The sequence below is a fragment of the Trachypithecus francoisi genome, unplaced genomic scaffold (assembly GCF_009764315.1).
Source record: "Trachypithecus francoisi isolate TF-2019V2 unplaced genomic scaffold, Tfra_2.0 Lachesis_group4, whole genome shotgun sequence".
Classification (NCBI taxonomy): Eukaryota; Metazoa; Chordata; class Mammalia; order Primates; family Cercopithecidae; genus Trachypithecus; species Trachypithecus francoisi.
Window position 1 is genome coordinate 88,229,642 of NW_022681469.1, and position 18,550 is coordinate 88,248,191.

General features: G+C 39.4%; 2 long non-coding RNA genes across 2 annotated transcripts in view; one reads left to right on the plus strand and one right to left on the minus strand.

Moving 5' to 3' along the window:
• The window catches only part of LOC117073184, a 106,873-nt gene extending 105,779 nt beyond the window's left edge, over positions 1-1,094 (plus strand). Inside the window, exon 3 of the long non-coding RNA XR_004433150.1 lies at positions 963-1,094. This is a non-coding gene — a long non-coding RNA (uncharacterized LOC117073184). The remainder of the gene's footprint in view (positions 1-962) is intronic.
• The window catches only part of LOC117073185, a 39,545-nt gene that overhangs the window by 18,509 nt on the left and 2,486 nt on the right, over positions 1-18,550 (minus strand). The window lies entirely within an intron of this gene.

Genomic DNA, 18,550 nt, shown 5'->3' on the forward strand with positions numbered 1-18,550 from the left:
AGAGGCCTGACACTAGCAATGCAAGTTAAGCAGGCACAGAGAGAGACGGGTGTGGGTATTCATGCAGGGGCAGAATTGTTGTAAAAAGTTTGAGCCCAAGAAAGGTAGGGAGAGTATCCATGAGAAGGGTATACCCTCAGCCCTCCAAAGAGCTGGGACCACAAGTGCGAGACACCATGCCTTAATTAATTAAAAAATAATTAAAGTATAGTACTGTCATCTGATTTCAAACAACCCTTTAGAGTGGGGTGAACACACCTCAACGGCACTGTGATGATCACTAAGCAGGGTCCGTGCTGGGTGTGGGAAGAGAGATAGCTAAGCTTTGTGGGCTCACACTACTCCATGCTCTAGGTAGTTGGGATGAGCTGGATATTTGTCTCCCCTCAAATTGCATATGTTGAAATCCTAACTCCTAACACAATGGCATTAGGAAGTGAGGTCTCTGGAAGATAATTAGGTCATGAGGGTGAAGCCTTTATGAATGGGATTAGTGCTCTTACAAGAAGTGTGAAAGGAAAATATCTTGGGCCCCCAAAATTACTAAGGAAAACTCCAGCTGGGAACTGCTTAGGGCAAACCTGCCTCCCATTCTATTCAAAGTCACTCTTCTGCTCACTGAGATAGATGCTTATCCGATTTGCCTCCTTTGGAAAGGCTCATCAGAAACTCAAAAGAATGTAGGCATTTGTGTATCACCTCTCTGTGACCTGGAAGCTCCCTCTGGGCTTCAAGACTTCCTGCCTTTGCTGCAAGTTGTCCCACCTTTCCAGACCAAACCAATGTACTTCTTACATATATCGATTGATGTCTCATGTCTCACTAAATGTATGAAACCAAGCTGTGCCCTGACTACCGTGGGCACATGCCATCAGGACTTCCCGAGGCTGTGTCACGGGCTCATCCTCAACGTTGGCAGAATAAACTTTCTAAATTAACTGAGACCTGTCTCAACTTTTCAGGGTTCTCAGAAGAAACATGAGAGCACTCTCTCTGTTCTCCACCATGTGAGGATCCAACAAGAAGGTGGCCATCTGCAACCCACAAGAGGACTGTCACAAGAACCCAATCACGTTGGTACCCTGATCTCGGACTTCCAGCCTCCAAAACTGTGGGAAATAAAATTTTATTGCTCATAACCCACCAGGTGTATGGTATTTGGTTTTAACAGCCCAAACTCTCCTAAGAAGAGGACCATGGAATGTAGGCCCTCTACTTTCTCTCAAGAGTGACGTGTCAGTATGTGAATCCTGGAACTGTTATGGCTGTGTCATGATGGGGAAAGGCATCCTGAAAAGAAAGCCAACTTAGAGGAGTGTAGGATTTAAAACTGGTTTTTTTTTTTTTTTTTTTGAGATGGAGTCTCGCTCTGTCGCCCAGGCTGGAGTGCAGTGGCTCAATCTCTGCTCACTGCAAGCTCCGCCACCTCCCGGGTTCATGCCATTCTCCTGCCTCAGCCTCCCTAGAAGCTGGGACCACAGGCGCCCGCCACCACGCCCGGCTAATTTTTTTGTATTTTTAGTAGAGACGGGGTTTCACCGTGTTCGCCAGGATGGTCTTGATCTCCTGACCTCGTGATCCGCCCGCCTCGGCCTCCCAAAGTGCTGGGATTACAGGCGTGAGCCACCGCGCCCAGCCAGGGATTTAAAACTATTAATAGCAGAGATTTAGAGCTCTGGCCCTGATTGTATGGAACCTAAAACTGCTCTCCCTTTAAACTTCTTGCTAATGGAGGCAAGACACTCCTTTTTTTTTTTTTTTTTTTTTTTGAGATGGAGCCTCACACTGTTGCCCAGGCTGGAGTGGAGTGGTGCAACCTCGGCTCACTGCAAGCTCCCCCTCCCGGTTCACGCCAATCTCCTGCCTCAGCCTCCCAAGTAGCTGGCACTACAGGCGCCTGCCACCACGCCTGGCTAATTTTTTGTATTTTAGTAGAGACTGGGTTTCACCTTGTTAGCCAGGATGGTCTCGACCTCCTGACCTCATGATCTGCCCGCCTCGGCCTCCCAAAGTGCTGGGATTACAGGCGTGAGCCCAGCCAATGAAGTTTCTTAAATGTCCATAATTAATACAAAGCATAAACATATTACTACCATAGCTATATAGTTTAGGTGTGATCCATATCTAAGTAACAAAATTAAGTTCATGAAAAAAATTTTGTTCAAACAAGAATAATATATGAAAAAATGAGGCAAGATAAAAAAAAATAGCTGTAGGGTAAGAAGAATTTAAGCTGGGGAAGCTAGAATTTCTTAGCAAAGAAACTGTCAAGTTTACCAATCTAATAATGTTCTTGGTAAATTTTCTTGTCAAAGGACTTCCGACAGACAATTCTTGAACTTTTAGAGAAAACATAAAAATACCAAGAGATTATGTCAGAGAACAGCATAATTTGATAGCGGAAATAATTTTCATTGTGGACCACACCAAGACAAACAATTATGGAAATGCACATGTAATTCTTTGAGCCATTAATTTGTAAATGACAAAGATCGGAAATAAGGGATTTTCTTCCCCCGAGAGACATGCTAGTTACTAAAGCTATGATACAAATTATAACAAAAATCAACAAAAGGAAATTGAAGAGGAATGTATGTCATTACAGCAAAGACAGGATGCATGATATTTTTCACCACCTAATATTACAATAGGTAAATGGATTAGCTAACTATACAATCTGATTTAGAAAACACAGAAAGGATTATTTAAAATAATGCCATGTAAAGGTCTTAGTCGACTTCCTTTTGTCTAATGGTATTCACACTATACTGACAGTATGTTAAAAGTTTATGAGTAAAAGTAGGAATGCAGTAAAATATTTTTAGACCACCTACAGCTAGCATACATTAAATTACACAACGCATTCTTTTCAATAAATGGCCTTTTTATATCATTCCAGTTACTGATAGAAACTGAAAACAGGGTTATGACATTTAATTAATTCACAAAATGCAGCTGTTCTTCAAGTTTTTGGCAGCTGTCCAAAAATTTTAATGAAAATTTTTAAAAAGAGAGAATGAGGAAAAAAAATTCCACCAGAAATAACTTCCATTTTTCGATTAGTCCTTAATACAACAGAAAAGGTCAAAAGATGCAAGCTCTGGGCAAGTATTACAACAAAAATTAGAATCAATATGGGTAGAATATAGACCCAAGAAATGACATGTAAATTTGAAAATGCAATCATATCGCAAGCTACTTCCACAAGATGATGTTACCACATCACTGACTTGGTGAGACTCTTGATTTAAAGTAGAACAATCTAATGCAAACCAGCTTAAACCCAAAGGGTAGTATATTGACCTGCATAACTAAACTACAGTAAACACAGATGTGGAGCTAACTAGAAAGAAGGACTCAAATACTATTAGAATTGATCTTCTCTTGCTCTCTGCATTAGTTTAGTTTTCTTCTACTGTCCATCTGCTTTCTATGTTGGAAGATGCATGACTGATGGCAGCTTCTAGGCTCATGCACTAATGAACCTGGAAGACTCATGCTTAATGATAAGACAATGGAAACATTTTAGGGAAGGATTTTAACTGGTCTAGTTTGTATGGTTGACCGAGAGTTGTGACTCAAGTTTTATGGTCCACTTCAGTCCCCATCTTTAGACCAGAAACTGTGACTGGGAGGTGGGCCATGTAGTTCCTATTCTTATTGGCTCATTAACAAATCCTCTCATTATATGCATAAGATAGAAAAATGAATACTCAATACATATAGAAGAAATTTAAATTAGCATTAATTAGAGAAACAGTAGAAACAGTCTGTATGAAATCATCAGGTTGTAAAGCAACCCATAGATTGGAAGAAAGTATTTGCAAATCACATATCTGATAAGGGTGTACCATTGAGAATAGATAAAGCACATTTCCAACTCAACAAGTAAAGGATAACTCAACTAAAAATGGGTAATTGTCTTGAATAGACATTTCTTCAAGGGAGATTTGTAAATGGCCAACAAATGAAAAGATGCTCAATGCCATCAGTCCCTAGAGAAATGCAGATTGAAACTCCCATGAGTGTTGGTGAGGAACTGAGAAGTTAGAGCCTTCATACATTGCTGATAAGATTGTAAAATGTTGTCATCACTGTAGAAAAGAGTTTGGGGATTCCTCAAAAAGCTAAACATAAAATTAGCATACAACTCAACAGTTTCTTAGATATATACCCAAAAGAATGGAAAATAGGTACTTAAATGAAGACTTGTAAACAAATGTACTTAGCAGCACTATTAATAATACACGAAAGGGGCAGAGCAAGATGGCCGAAAAGGAACAGCTCCAGTCTCCAACTCCCAGCGCGAGCGACACAGAAGACCGGTGATTTCTGCATTTTCAACTGAGGTACTGGGGTCATCTCACTGGGGAGTGCCGGACAATTGGTGCTGGTCAGCTGCTGCAGCCCGACCAGCGAGAGCTGAAGCAGGGCGAGGCATCGCCTCACCTGGGAAGTGCAAGGGGGAAGGGAATCCCTTTTCCTAGCCAGGGGAACTGAGACAAACAACACCTGGAAAATCGGGTAATTCCCACCCCAATACTGTGCTTTAAGCAAACGGGCACACCAGGAGATTAGACCCACACCTGGCCGGGAGGGTCCCACGGCCACGGAGCCTCCCTCATTGCTAGCACAGCAGTCTGTGATCTAACCGAAACGGCAGCAGCGAGGCTGGGGGAGGGGCGCCCACCATTGCTGAGGCTTAAGTAGGTAAACAAAGCCGCTGGGAAGCTCGAACTGAGTGGAGCTGACAGCAGCTCAAGGAAACCTGCCTGTCTCTGTAGACTCCACCTCTGGGGACAGGGCACAGCTAAACAACAAAAGGGGAAGCAGCAGAGGCCCGTGCAGACGCGAACGACTCTGTCTGACAGCTTTGAAGAGAGCAGTAGATCTCCCAACACGGAGGCTGAGATCTGAGAACGGACAGACTGCCTGCTCAAGTGGGTCCCTGACCCCTGAGTAGCCTAACTGGGAGACATCCCCCACTAGGGGCAGTCTGACACCCCACACCTCACAGGGTGGAGTACACCCCTGAGAGGAAGCTTCCAAAGTAAGAATCAGACAGGTACACTCGCTGTTCAGCAATATTCTATCTTCTGCAACCTCTGCTGCTGATACCCAGGCAAACAGGGTCTGGAGTGGACCTCAAGCAATCTCCAACAGACCTACAGCTGAGGGTCCTGACTATTACAAGGAAAACTATCAAACAGGAAGAACACCTATACCAAAACCCCATCAGTACATCACCATCATCAAAGACCAGAGGCAGATAAAACCACAAAGATGGGGAAGAAGCAGGGCAGAAAAGCTGGAAATTCAAGAAATAAGAGGGCATCTCCCCCTGCAAAGGAGCACAGCTCATCGCCAGCAACGGATCAAAGCTGGTCAGAGAATGACTTTGATGAAATGAGAGAAGAAGGCTTCAGTCCATCAAACTTCTCAGAGCTAAAGGAGGAATTACATACCCAGCGCAAAGAAACTAAAAATCTTGAAAAAAGAGTGGAAGAATTGATAGCTAGAATAATTAATGCAGAGAAGGTCATAAACGAAATGACAGAGATGAAAACCATGACACGAGAAATATGTGACAAATCCACAAGCTTCAGTAACTGACTCGATCAACTGGAAGAAAGAGTATCAGCGATTGAGGATCAAATGAATGAAATGAAGCGAGAAGAGAAACCAAAAGAAAAAAGAAGAAAAAGAAATGAACAAAGCCTGCAAGAAGTATGGGATTATGTAAAAAGACCAAATCTACGTCTGATTGGGGTGCCTGAAAGTGAGGGGGAAAATGGAACCAAGTTGGAAAACACTCTTCAGGATATCATCCAGGAGAACTTCCCCAACCTAGTAGGGCAGGCCAACATTCAAATTCAGGAAATACAGAGAACGCCACAAAGATACTCCTCCAGAAGAGCAACTCCAAGACACATAATTGCCAGATTCACCAAAGTTGAAATGAAGGAAAAAATCTGAAGGGCAGCCAGAGAGAAAGGTCGGGTTACCCACAAAGGGAAGCCCATCAGACTAACAGCAGACCTCTCGGCAGAAACTCTACAAGCCAGAAGAGAGTGGGGGCCAATATTCAACGTTCTTAAAGAAAAGAATTTTCAACCCAGAATTTCATATCCAGCCAAACTAAGTTTCATAAGTGAAGGAGAAATAAAATCCTTTACAGATAAGCAAATGCTTAGAGATTTTGTCACAACCAGGCCTGCCTTACAAGAGACCCTGAAGGAAGCCCTAAACATGGAAATGAACAACTGGAATCAGCCATTGCAAAGACATGCCAAAATGTAAAGACCATCGAGGCTAGGAAGAAACTACATCAACTAACGAGCAAAATAACCAGTTAATATCATAATGGCAGGATCAAGTTCACACATAACAATATTAACCTTAAATGTTAATGGACTAAATGCTCCAATTAAAAGACACAGACTGGCAAACTGGATAAAGAGTCAAGACCCATCAGTCTGCTGTTCAGGAGACCCATCTCACATGCAGAGACATACACAGGCTCAAATAAAGGGATGGAGGAAGATCTACCAAGCAAATGGAGAACAAAAAAAAGCAGGGGTTGCAATCCTAGTCTCTGATAAAATAGACTTTAAACCATCAAAGATCAAAAGAGACAAAGAAGGCCATTACATAATGGTAAAGGGATCAATTCAACAGGAAGAGCTAACTATCCTAAATATATGCACCTAATACAGGAGCACCAAATTCATAAAGCAAGTCCTTAGAGACTTACAAAGAGGCTTAGACTCCCATACAATAATAATGGGAGACTTCAACACTCCACTGTCAACATTAGACAGATCAACGAGACAGAAAGTTAACAAGGATATCCAGGAATTGAACTCATCTCTGCACCAAGCAGACCTAATAGACATCTATAGAACTCTCCACCCCAAATCAACAGAATATACATTCTTCTCAGCACCACATCACACTTATTCCAAAATTGACCACATAATTGGAAGTAAAGCACTCCTTAGCAAATGTCAAAGAACAGAAATTATAACAAACTGTCTCTCAGACCACAGTGCAATCAAACTAGAACTCAGGACTAAGAAACTCAATCAAAACCGCTCAACTACATGAAAACTGAACAACCTGCTCCTGAATGACTACTGGGTACATAACGAAATGAAGGCAGAAATAAAGATGTTCTTTGAAACCAATGAGAACAAAGATACAACATACCAGAATCTCTGGGACACATTTAAAGCAATGTGTAGAGGGAAATTTATAGCACTAAATGCCTCAAGAGAAAGCTGGAAAGATCTAAAATGGACACTCTAACATCACAGTTAAAAGAACTGGAGAAGCAAGAGCAAACACATTCAAAAGCTAGCAGAAGGCAAGAAATAACTAAGATCAGAGCAGAACTGAAGGAGATAGAGACAGAAAAAACCCTCCAAAAAACCAATGAATCCAGGAGTTGGTTTTTTTGAAAAAATCAACAAAATTGACAGACCGCTAACAAGACCAATAAAGAAGAAAAGAGAGAGGAATCAAATAGATGCAATAAAAAATGATAAAGGGGATATCACCACGGACCCCACAGAAATACAAACTACCATCAGAGAATACTATAAAAACCTCTACGCAAATCAACTAGAAAATCTAGAAGAAATGGATAATTTCCTGGACACTTGCACTCTTCCAGGACTAAACCAAGAAGAAGTTGAATCCCTGAATAGACCAATAGCAGGCTCTGAAATTCACGCAATAATTAATAGCCTACCAACCAAAAAAGTCCAGGACCAGATGGATTCACAGCTGAATTCTACCAGAGGTACAAGGAGGAGCTGGTACCATTCCTTCTGAAACTATTCCAATCAACAGAAAAAGAGGGAATCCTCCCTAACTCATTTTATGAGGCCAAATCATCCTGATACCAAAGCCTGCAGAGATACAACAAAAAAAGAGAATTTTAGACTGATATCCTGATGAACATCGATGCAAAAATCCTCAATAAAATACTGGCAAACCGGATTCAGCAGCACATCAAAAAGCTTATCCACCATGATCAAGTGAGCTTCATCCCTGGGATGCAAGGCTGGTTCAACATTCGCAAATCAATAAATGTAATCCAGCATATAAACAGAACCAAAGACAAGAACCACATGATTATCTCAATAGATGCAGAAAAGGCTTTTGACAAAATTCAACAGCCCTTCATGCTAAAAACGCTCAATAAATTCGGTATTGATGGAACGTACCTCAAAATAATAAGAGCTATTTATGATAAACCCACATCCCATATCATACTGAATGGGCAAAAACTGGAAAAATTCCCTTTGAAAACTGGCACAGGACAGGGAGGCCCTCTCTCACCACTCCTATTCAACATAGTGTTGGAAGTTCTGGCTAGGGCAATCAGGCAAGAGAAAGAAATCAAGGGTATTCAGTTAGGAAAAGAAGAAGTCAATTGTCCCTGTTTGCAGATGACATGATTGTATATTTAGAAAACCCCATCGTCTCAGCCCAAAATCTCCTTCAGCTGATAAGCAACTTCAGCAAAGTCTCAGGATACAAATTAATGTGCAAAAATCACAAGCATTCTTATACACCAGTAAGAGACAAACAGAGAGCCAAATCATGAATGAACTTCCATTCACAATTGCTTCAAAGAGAATAAAATACCTAGGAATCCAACTTACAAGGGATGTCAAGGACCTCTTCAAGGAGAACTACAAACCACTGCTCAGTGAAATCAAAGAGGACACAAACAAATGGAAGAACATACCATGCGCATGGATAGGAAGAATCAATATCGTGAAAATGGCCGTACTGCCCAAGGTCATTTATAGATTGAATGCCATCCCCATCAAGCTACCAATGAGTTTCTTCACAGAATTGGAAAAAACTGCTTTAAAGTTCATATGGAACCAAAAAAGAGCCCGCATTGCCAAGACAATCCTAAGTCAAAAGGACAAAGCTGGAGTCATCACGCTACCTGACTTCAAACTATACTACAAGGCTACAGTAACCAAAACAGCATGGTACTGGTACCAAAACAGAGATATAGACCAATGGAACAGAACAGAGTCCTCAGAAATAATACCACACATCTACAGCCATCTGATCTTTGACAAACCTGAGAGAAACAAGAAATGGGGAAAGGATTCCCTATTTAATAAATGGTGCTGGGAAATTGGCTAGCCATAAGTAGAAAGCTGAAACTGGATCCTTTCCTTACTCCTTATATGAAAATTAATTCAGATGGATTAGAGACTTAAATGTTAGACCTAATACCATAAAAACCCTAGAAGAAAACCTAGGCAGTACCATTCAGGACATAGGCATGGGCAAGGACTTCATGTCTAAAACACCAAAAGCAACGGCAGCAAAAGCCAAAATTGACAAATGGGATCTCATTAAACTAAAGTGCTTCTGCACAGCAAAAGAAACTACCATCAGAGTGAACAGGCAACCTACAGAATGGGAGAAAAATTTTTGCAATCTACTCATCTGACAAAGGGCTAATATCCAGAATCTACAAAGAACTCAAACAAATTACAAGAAAAAACAAACAACCCCATCAAAAAGTGGGCGAAGGATATGAACAGACATTTCTCAAAAGAAGACATTCATACAGCCAACAGACACATGAAAAAATGCTCATCATCACTGGTCATCAGAGAGATGCAAATCAAAACCACAATGAGATACCATCTCACACCAGTTAGAATGGCAATCATTAAAAAGTCAGGAAACAATAGGTGCTGGAGAGGATATGGAGAAATAGGAACACTTTTACACCGTTGGTGGGATTGTAAACTAGTTCAACCATTATGGAAAACAGTATGGCGATTCCTCAAGGATCTAGAACTAGATGTACCCTATGACCCAGCCATCCCACTACTGGGTATATACCCAAAGGATTATAAATCATGCTGCTATAAAGACACATGCACACGCATGTTTATTGTGGCACTATTCACAATAGCAAAGACTTGGAATCAACCCAAATGTCCATCTGTGACAGACTGGATTCAGAAAATGTGGCACATATACACCATGGAATATTATGCAGCCATAAAAAAGGATGAGTTTGCATCCTTTGTAGGGACATGGATGCAGCTGGAAACCATCATTCTTAGCAAACTATCACAAGAACAGAAAACCATACACCGCATGTTCTCACTCATAGGTGGGAACTGAACAATGACATCACTTGGACTCGGGAAGGGGAACATCACACGTTGGGGCCTATCATGGGGAAGGGGGAGGAGGGAGGGATTGCATTGGGAGTTATACCTGATATAAATGACGAATTGATGGGTGCTGACGAGTTGATGGGTGCAGCACACCAACAGGGCACAAGTATACATATGTAACAAACCTGCACGTTATGCACATGTACCCTAGAACTTAAAGTATAATAAAAAAATAAAATAAAATAAAAAATAATACGTGAAAAGTAGAAATAACCCAAATGTTCATCAACTGATGAGCAGATTAACAAAATGTGATATACTCATACAATGGAATATTATTCAGTCATAAAAAGGAATGAAGTACCGATACGTGTGGCAATGTATGTGAACCTCAAAAATATTTTGTCAAACGAAAGAGGTATAAAAGCTCATATATTGTATAATCACACTAATATAAAATGCCCAGAATAAGTAAATTCATACAGACAGAAAGCAGAACCTGCTACTCAGGGATAGGCAACAGAATAAAAGAGCAGAACAGGAAGAGGAAGTTGCAGTTAGGCCATTTGAGGTCCTCTCTGTTTCACATGTCAAAGCAACACATGATATTAATTTTAGGCCTTATGCCACACAGCTTCACTGCAAATAACAAACTGCTCCTTTCTCCTTAGTTCCAATTTGGAAAACCTTGGCGGGGGGGTGGTGGGGAGTGGGAATTGTTCTGGTGGCATGCCTACCCTTAATGCCAGGAGTACAGCAAATTATATTTGTCAGCCTAACTGGGACACAGAATTGAGAATGAAACAGTGCCCCCAAAAGCAACATTCTCTTTTCAAAAGATGAGGAGGATCAAAAGGCAGCATAATTCCTAACCACTCTTCTTTTTATTTCTCTCCTTCCTTTCCTTCGCACCTGCTTCTCTATATTAAACTTCCTTTCTCTTCCCTTCCCTTCTCTTCTCATCCTTTCTCTTATCTGCTCTCATTTCTTTCCTTCACTCTGTCTCTTCTCTACAACCCTCGTTTCTTTTCCTTTTTTCTTCTCTCTTTCTCTTCCTTCTCTTCATTTTTGTGCTATTCTCTGTCTCTCACTCTCTTTCCTTATCCCTCTGCCCACTTTTAATATGCATTCCAACAAAAGCCACCCACAGTCATCACCTACACAAGTTGTAGGTGATCTGGTGGCCTTCAACTTCATTTCTACTTATTCCTGAATTATTCAGATCACTAGATAAATGGTAAAAAATTGGATAGAGCCTGCATTCACTGCTAATCTATCTCGCCTATCCAAATTTATGGAAAATTGCCAAGTTCTTGGCAAGTGTGAAAACAGATTTTCTTTCTTTGTTATAACTACAAATGAATTCATGACACAAAAATTATTTTCTAAAACTTTAGAAGCCTTGAACTTGCTCTGCTAAAATCTCTCAGTACTTTTGCATTTTTTAATGAAAAAGATTTCTTTTGAACTGCTTTCCAACATGTACTGCCTCTAATTAACATGATTATTGAACTTTACTCTGCTATTTGCTTTGTGTGCGAAGGTGGTAATGAAAATATCATTAATAAGAACGTAGCAGCAGAATAAAGGCCACAAAGAGCACTCAGTTAATGTGATAAGGAAGATAGTTTGGAATTATGTATGAAGGCAATTGAAACACTTCAGGCTCTAAGGAAGTAAGAGTAACATCTTTAGTAATCCATTTGATTGTCAGTCTTATCAAACAGACTAAATACAATTAAGGTAGGTTTAAAGCTGTGGGTACTCAGGCTATTTGCTTCCTAATGGTCATTCCTTAGAGACTGTCTTATTCACATCCCCCAGTACCTGGCAGAGTGTGTGGTTTATGGTAGGAACTCAGTCAATTTTACTGCCTGCCTAGCTAAATCAATAATAAATGAAGGGTGCCAGATTACCTAAAATAGTTTCTTCATATAGTTAGAACACTTCAAATCACTTGATGGTCCACATCTGGCCACACATGGTGACCCAGGCTTCCTGGAACTGGTTTGGGAGTCTCTTCCTGACACTGTAGCTTGTAGATGAGAGCAACAAAGACTCTGCTACCAAGAATACTGAATGCCACTGCTAACAGAGATCACCTGCAAAACGATTCCAGGACAACAAGGAAAATGACTTCCAAGGTGATTCTTCTTTCTGAAATTCACCTTAAAAATTATGGGAGTATGGAGAAGAAAAGCCCAGTATATTCAAATGCTTAAGTTAAAAGGAATCAGAGAAACTCATATGTTAATAGATAGTGAAACCCATGTGTTTACAAATAATACCCCAATTTTTTTTTTTATTAGGAAAAACCACATTGCCTTTACTTGGTTAAATGACAAAATAACCACGTAAATGAGTCAAATAATTCATTTATCAGAATAATCAAAATGAGTCAAAATAACTCAGAACAAATGAATAACACTCAGACAGGAAATGATAGATTGAACCCTAAGTGAGGAAAACTTCCCTGTGGACTCACATCAGTGATGGGGCGAACATTCATGACAAAGTTAGTAGTTCTTTCCAATACTCTTTTTTTCTTTTTGGAGTCCTCAATTCTAAACAACCCAGCCAATCCAGTCTATGTTCGAAACAGTCAGTGTCTCTCACAGAAGGGTGGGTGGGCCCACTTCGAACCTACAGGAGCACAACCCAAGTCATCCTAATGTGAAACCTGGTGCTTCTGTTTCTACCTCACTCTGAATACTGACATAAACCTTTAGTAGATGGAAATCTTTCTTTTTTCTTTTTAAGAAAATTAACCTTTAGTAGTATAATCCCAAGACCGTGTTCTACTTATTTATTTGGAAAAATAGGAGCTGGGGACCACTGTTTATCCCATGCCAATCTATTCTATGAGAGCAAACAGGAAGAATCATTGTTGTGACTTTGAAAAATATAACCTTTAAAAATACTTATATTGGGAAGCTTTAAATATTACATTGGTTAGAAACATTGTTCAGGGAACTTTCTTTTTCTGCCTGTAGAGGTTCAACTTCTGGTGAGAGTATATGCTGATAGAAAATCTAGAAGTCATGGCTTTTACGGAATTAAAGAAAAGTAGCAAAATATGATTGATATGCAAAGATTTTGAATAAGGGACCTGGAACAGGAATAAAAGACAATGAGCTCCAGAAAATAAGCTACCCCCAACTCAAGATAACCTACTACTAAAAGTAGATCTACCATTCAACCTGGCAAATCCCACTACTGGGTATCTATGCAAAGAAAAAGGAGTCATATCAAAAAGACATCTGCACATGTATGTTTATTGCAGCACAGTTCATAATTGCAAAGATATGAAACCAGCCTAAGTGCCCATTGACCAATGAGTGGATAAAGAAAATGTGGTATATATACACCATGGAATACTACTCAGCCATAAAGAAAAAAGAATGAAATCATGTATTTCACAGCAACTTAGATGAAGCTGAAGGTCATTATTCTAAGTGAACTAACTCAGGAATGGAAAACCAAATAGCATATGTTCTCATTTATAAGTGGGAGCTAAGCTAAGGGTACACAAAGGCATAGGGAGTGGTATCGTGAACTTTGGAGATTCAGAAGGGAGGGGGGTATGGGATAAGAAAAACTACATATTGAGTGCTATGCACACTACTTGGGTGACAGATGCACTGAAATCTCAGACTTCACCGCTGTACAATTCACTCATGTAACCCAAAACCACTTACACCCCAAAAACTATCAAAATTAAAAAAAAAAAAAAGATAATCCAGAAAGAAAGTAATAAAGTCCTGTGAAGAATCATTAAAGAGGGAATATCTGGAGATAGCCTGACTAGCTGTGTGATCTCAAGAAAAATTAATTTATTTCATGTAATGATTGTGCTTTACACTGCCCCCATGTTTTTTAAGTATGTAGCACATTTGCAAAGCTTTTCATAAACAGGTAAGAAAAATATGTTATCGTTTTAACTTTTATTTTAGTGCAGGTTTGTTATATAGGTAAACCTGTGTCCTGGGGGTTTGTTGTACAGATTATTTCGTCACCCAGGTACAAAACCTAGTACCCAATAGTTATTTTTTTGTGTGCTCCTCTCCCTCCTCCCACTCTCCATCCTGAAGTAGGCTCCTGTGTGTTGTTCCCTTCTTTGTGTTCATGAGTTATCATTTAGCTCCCATTTATAAGTGAGAACGTGTGGTGTTTGGTTTTCTGTTCCTGTGTTAGTTTGCTAAGAATAATGGCTTCCAGCTCTATCCATGTTCTGACAAAAGACATGATCTCTTTCTTTTTTATGGCTGCATAGTATTCCATGGTATATATGTACCACATTGTCTTTATCCAGTCTATCACTGAATGGCATTTATGTTGATTCCGTGTCTTTGCTATTGTGAATTGTGCTGCAATGAACATTCACATGCAGGTGTCTTTGTGGTAGAATGGTTTCTATTCCTCTGGTATATATCCAGTCATGGGATTGCTGGGTCAAATGGTAATTCTGTTTTTAGCTGTTTGAGGAATCACCACACTGTCTTCCACAATGGTTGAACTAATTTACACTCCCATCAACAATGTGTAAGTGTTCCTTTTTCTCCACAACCTTTCCAGCATCTATTATTTTGAGAAAAATATTTATTGACTTGGTAATAGTATACATTCTGGCAAATGATTTTTTAAGTTAACATTCAACTTAGATTATTTAACATTAAAAATATTTGCTAAATTATCTCTTATGGCAAAAAAAAAAAAAAAAAACTATTTACTTTTATGTTTGAATAGGAGGCTGCATGCAGATGACATTCCAAGAGTAAATCTGTCTTTCTAGATTTAAATAGTAACCCAGGAAGTGTTGGGTAAGAAATTTTGTCAAATTTTTACTACATAGACTGGCAAGGATAAGGATTATTTTGAGAAAAGCTGAGTTTGACCAGAGAGATGTCTTTTTTGGGTCTTACGTATATTTGTAATTTCAATTTACATAGCATATATGTATAATAAGTAATAATATACAACATAGACATCTACATAGCAAATTATCTCAAAACGTAGCTGCTGAAAACAACCAGTATTTATTATCCTCCTTTCTGAATGTCAGGACTTTGGGGGTTGCTCGGCTGGGTGCCTCCAGTCACTCCCCCATCAGGCTGCAATCCAGGGCAATACTGTGGTTATCTCAAGGTTCCCCTTCCAAGCTGCCTCACCTGACTGCTGACAAGCCTCAAGCCTTCTTTGGCTGTTGGCCAGAGACTTCAATACCTTACCATGTGGGTCTCCCTGTAGGTCAGTTTACAACATGGCAGCTGGTTTTCCTCACAATGGGCTAGAGAGCAAGAGAGAAGGTGCTCAAGATAGAAACCACAGTGGTTTTATCACCTAATCTCAGAAGTGATATCCTATCCTTTGTATTCTGTCCATTAGATGTGAACAGAATCCAGCCCACATGCAAGAAAAAGGGATCAGAAAGGAATGTGAAAATCAGGAGGCAGAGACTACTGAGGGCATTGTTGAGGTTGTGTGCATGTATGTATGTACGTGTATATGATCATGTATATGCATACCACTCATACATATACTCATATTTAAATACACACAAATGCATGTGTGTGCACACACACATATATATTTATTTATGCATGTATCTATATATTTCCAGAGTATTTATGCTTCAAATGCCTGACTGTTGTATCATATGTGTGATAATATGTGGCATTCCTGCTAACATTCACAAGACTTCTCTGTCAGTTTAGGCAGAGAATAGTTGTCAATTATTATCACCAAGTCTAAATTAAGCAAAGTGAGGAAAGGGTTAGTAATTTCAGTGATTTCCAGCGTAATGGAAGTTAACTTCTATAAGTTATCTGACTTTTGCATTCTGTTCCATCTTTAATTTCAGGCTAGAGGCTTCTGTCCTTGACTCCATGATTTAGAAGGGCTGCTCTGGCCCTCCTCACTGGAGAAGAAGGAGTGCCCATTGGAGATCTTACCCCCTCATCTTTTTCACACTCTACCCTGAAATGATGGGCATGTGCTCCCCTAGGGGCACAAGGGATAAGCAAATGGTGGCTGTTTATGAGGACAGAGAGAGCTTAGACATGGGGACCCATTATTCTTGGGAGGAAATGTGAAATCACACAGAAGCTGTACTGGTTTGGAATTGAAAATTATTATTATTATTATTATCATTTTAGTTAAGCTGAAGTTGTGTCTAGAAGCATCTAGCTTTTCCAGACAGTGTAGGAATGTTTACAAATCTGACACACTTTGTGTTCCTATACAGGTAGGTATTTGGAAGATTGTGTGCAAATTTTGAAAGAGATGAGGAGCATATGGAAGAAGTGGAAGTGGCTGCTTTCCTGAAAGAGCTTAAGAAAAACTGCACATGAGCAGTGCTTCTTCAGAACCTTGATGGCAAAGTGTCACATGGGTTTGGAGTAAGACAGTGTTTCTCCTATCAGCTCAAAACCCACCACCACTCTAATAACCCAAAAACAAAAAAGTTGATACTTAGAACATCAGGTGATAGCATCCTGGGCATGGACCCTAGAGACTAGCAAAGGAAACTTGGGCTTAGAGAAATGAAGTTGATTTCAATAGTCTGAAGGGCAGCAGGCATTAGCCAGGAAGAGGAGGGCAAGAGAAGACAACTTTGTAGGATGCTGCAAGGTGACTTGAAGCTACCCATTGATGACTTCAAGAAATAAATGGCAAACACTTTATAGATCCAGCTTGCAGGGCTTTATTCATTGGCATTTGGATGTTAAAAGTTAAGCAATGAATATGGAAAGACCATTCACAGAAAAAAAAAATGCAAATGACCAATAAGCTTTTGGAAAGATCGTAAACTTCCCTAAATAAATATAAACCAAAACATTGAGATTAAAAATTTCTCCAGCAAAGTTCAACAAAATTGATATCCAATAGAGAAAGATACCCTATCCAGAAAGGGGCATTATCATATATGATTCAATAGTCTCATGAGGGAATTTCAGCTACTGGAATAGTAATCCAGGTATGGAGAGACATGTGTTACAACATTGTTTATTGGAGCAAAAACCTGAACAACATATACGTTCATCAATAGAGTAATAAGTAAATGAACTGTAAGATACATTACAGTGGAACAAAATGCTACAATTCAATTTTGTAATTCTATGTACACTTACTTGAAAAGATGGAGGTTGATGAGATGATAAAGAGAAAAATGAAGGATGAAGAACAAATTACAGGGTTTAATCTCATTTAAAATCCACCTATATACACAGAAGCAAAAATTAGCCTATCACAGTTTCACAGATGCTGGCAAAAGATGACACTCCTAGCTTAGAGACAAAGGATCGCTTATTACTCATGGTAACAGCATAGATAGAATATTAGTATTTCCACCAGTTCTCCTACCCACAATTTCCAGAGGGCAATGTGAAATGGGCCAGGCAATATAGGCACATAGAGTGGGTTGTGTTACAGAAGAGGAAATTTGAACTTAAGGAAGCCAGACCTTTTATACTGGGCAGTAAGTTGCCTGAGATTATCTTTATAATAAGTGAGGGAGACATTATCTTTATTACACTGCTCAGTAAAAACAAACAAACAAACAAACAAACACCTACTCTTTGCTCTGAAGGTAGACACTATATCTACCAAATCTGTAGGTAGACATTGTATCTTAAAAGGCTATTTGCTATACAAATATCCTTGAAAATGTAGTCCTTACCAAAGGCAGTTAGTGCCTTTGCTTATGTGCATTAACAGGAGAGACTCCTGGAGAATTTTCCCCCAATATTCCATTGTTATTTGCATTTTATGTAAACAACAAAAAAAGAATGGTAGCTATCAATTACAAGTGGATGTTATTTTACCTAAACTTATAACAATGAAAATTTTGATAATGTGGTCATTGACTATCATAAAAACATGTATTTTATAAATTTTGAATATTTATTATTATTTTTTTAGAGATGGGGTCTCACTCTGTTGCCCAAGCTGGAGTAAAGTGTGTGATCATAGCTCACCACAGCTTTGAACTCCTGGCCTCAAGTGATTCTCCTGCCTTGGCTTCCCAAAGTGCTGGGAGTATAGGCGTGAGCCACTGTGCCTGGCCAGATATATCTTTTTATACATGTGATATAAGAATATGTATATGGATTGTGGCCAATATATTGTTTATTCTATGCTCATTTCACCCAGTAGAAAATGAGTGATAATGATCATTTTACCTAATACATATTTTTCACTCACTTAGAAAAACAATATCTAGATTGATAACTGGATTTATTCAAGACACAATTAGAAAGAAGTTTTAAAATTATGTAGCTTTAACGTTAGCCATCACATGCATATTTTTTCTCACACATTTTTCACTGAAAACTTGTTCTTAAAAACCTATTCTATATCAATACAAGAATCTTTTACTC